General features: G+C 33.4%; 1 pseudogene; it reads right to left on the reverse strand.

Moving 5' to 3' along the window:
• Positions 1 to 1,665: 1,665 nt before the first annotated feature.
• Positions 1,666 to 2,093, reverse strand: LOC149551370 (putative ABC transporter C family member 15 pseudogene; annotated as a pseudogene).
• Between the last annotated feature and the right edge of the window lie 1,067 nt (positions 2,094 to 3,160).

The raw sequence follows: 3,160 nt of genomic DNA on the forward strand, positions 1-3,160 counted from the left end.
CGAGCAACAACAAGGTATTTCTGTTGTTAGTGTCATTTCTACATTTTTTGCTAGTCCATCAATTTCTACAATTGTTTATATTCCAAGTGTATCCATAGCTAGTGCAATGACAATTGAGAACCAGTCTCAACTAAAAACTGAAGTCTTAGATAAGGGTAAACAAATTGTTTCTACCATTCTAAAAGAAAAGGGTAAAGAAGAGGAAGCAATTGATCTGGATGAGGATATAGTTATTCCAAATTGGGATATCTCTACTCTCACTCCTGATCAAATAGATACCCTAGGAGAATTATTAAAGAAAAGATCAAATGATCAGAATCAGGTGGACCAAGTCATTCCTTTTCAACTAGGATCTGTAGCTTTTATATTTATAGAGCTTTTGGGGATTATTGCAGTCATGTCCTAGGTTGCTTGGCAGGCCTTTATTATGTTCATACCCGTTCTTGCAATTTGTATATGGCATCAGGTATGGTCTATCTCTCATAGATTTCCACCATGCTGTAAAATATCTTTATGGTAAAAGCAGAGAGAGAGAGCAGTCAACATTTAATTTTATCTTAAAGCTAGGCCTAGAAAGAAATGACAATTTACTGAAAAAAATGCGTCAAAATAGTTGCATTTCAGATTTGATCAAGAGTAATATTTCTTGTATGATTTTCTGTTTCACGATTTTGAGTGCTGATAACTAGAGACAGAAGATATTTTTCTGAATATGTTTTCTTTCATACATGCAGCAATATTATACTATATTGTTGATGTTTAAAGGTTCTTTGGAAGGCATAAAAAGGATCAAATAAGGTTGAGCCAACACTAATAATCTCCTGCAGCATGTAAGAGCTCCTTAACTCAATATTAGAGTTAGGAATAATCTACTGCTAGGGATCTCCTTAAGACTTCTGCTGGGCATTGGGCTGGGACACAGGGATACTGCTAGGTTTAAAGAAGAAGTTAAGAAATTTTATTGAAAGCATGACTTCTAATAGCGATCTTTCACAGATATGTGATAACAACTCTCAATCCTGCACTCTCATATCACTCTGATTATGACAGAATTTTGTACTTGAACAGATTTGTTATAGGTGAGGGCTAATTATTTTTTTCATGTTTTGTGATAGACTAGAGCTGTCTTTTTCTTTTCTTGTAAGACATCACATTTCTTTCAAGAAAATACACTTCAAAATGGATATATCTCATCACTCTTTATATACACTTTTTAAAATATAGGTAAGGAATAATTTTACAATAATAGATTACAAACTTGTACGTTCTAATTTTTACCTGAAAACATATTTCTTAAAAATATAATAATTTAAATTATCTTACAGTAAAAACAAATCATAGAGTACTTCAAACTCTGGGCACTTGCAATGGTGGAGTAATTGCAGAAAACTATATTTACGAGACTTTGGTTATAGAAGATCTGAAATAGGTTTAAATAGCAATAAAAAATTTAATTGTAATTGAAAATGCACATTATTTTGCAATATAAGCATTTTACCTGGCTGATATTGATTTGAATCTCTAAATATGTTCATCAGAGTTATATTACTCCGGGAAGCTAAATGTGCATAAATATGAAGCCTGATCCATGGTTTGAAAATTTAACTCTCAGTACGCAGAGATTGTTTTTTGTCACCATTTTGAAAGATTATATTATCAGATCTTCTATCTTCCATCAACATTAGTTGATCTCACAGTGTACTCTGAAACAAGCTTTGCAAATGAAGAAAATTTGTTCTCCAGTAGTTTGCTTGGAGAGTCATATTCAACAACATTTCCTATAAAAACAAGTATTCAAGTCATAAACTAAGCAAAACAAGAGCATTAGCAATCTTAAACATAGGACAATAGCAATGTTAAGATTTCATACCATCACTCAGTACCAAGACCAAGTCACTATCACAGACCGATGGAATTCTATGTGCTATGGTGATTACTGCGCAGTCTCTAAACTGGTTCTGTATTGTTTGTTGAATAAGCCCATCTGTCGCAGTATCTACTGAAGCAGTTGCTTCATCCAAAACCAATATGCGGCTTTGCTTTAGCAACACCCTTCCCAGGCAGACAAGCTCAGTGCAGCACATTTGAGACATTTACCCTAAGTGGGAATATAAGCAGTACAATAAGATGCTAAAAGGATTCTGTGTTTCCCATTTCAAAAATACACGAAAGGATAGCTATAGACCGAGAGAATCAAGCTTCTCCTCTTTTAGCCAGACAATTTCCCCCAGCTGGCATTTCTGCAAAGCCTGGAGCATGGTCACAAGCAATGTAAATATTTAATGATATCAGATTTTCACAAGTAATGTGAACATTTAATGATTCTAACATCTTCTTTAGAGTTAACTCAAAAATTCTACAATTGAATCTCCATAACAATATTGCAAGTAGTCAATAGTAATTTTTATATAAGATTAAGAAATTCCACAATTGAATCTCCATAACAATATTGCATGTAGTCAATAGTAATTTGCAACGATAGCCGCATCCCTGAAAGGACTGGCGAATTGAGAGGGATTGTTGAAATCATATAGAAAAAAACACTTTTAATCTAATTTGAACTATCATGGTGCATAACACTGCATAAGAGATGAAAGGCCAAAGGAATCATCCCATCCATTCATCCCACCACTCAAAAATTGGAGGGTTTTTCTATGGTACATATAGGAATTTTCACATGGTATCAGATCAGTGTTGAGGGTAGAAGAGTTTTGTCCTAGGAAAGAAATTGAGGGTTTATTAAAACCTAGATTGATCTCTTTAGATTTATTATTGTTTTAAAATCCCTTGAGATGGCTTCAACTAGTTTGAGAGATCAGGACAAATTGGATGGTGCCTCAAATTTTGGTGTCTATACATATGCATATGTGAACTATTTTGAACATCATGATATAAATATGATGCTTATTCTGGATCTGATCATGCAAACCTACTGCTAAGATAATCTTAAAATTTAGTGTTCCATTCTAAACTAGATTAACTGTTAATAGATGGCTATTAGAAAGTGTTCCATTCTAACAATCTTAAAATTTAGTGTTCCAGAATGTCGCTAGTTATTACATTATCATGGCATTATTCTAGCTTGTGTATTTCTTCTTGCAAAGCTTGTGGAATCTTTGTCACAATGCCATTTGAAGTTCAAAATAGTTCACATATGCAT

Source organism: Cupressus sempervirens, chromosome 6 (genome assembly GCF_028749045.1).
Source record: "Cupressus sempervirens isolate cs-2001-9-10 chromosome 6, ASM2874904v1, whole genome shotgun sequence".
Classification (NCBI taxonomy): domain Eukaryota; kingdom Viridiplantae; phylum Streptophyta; class Pinopsida; order Cupressales; family Cupressaceae; genus Cupressus; species Cupressus sempervirens.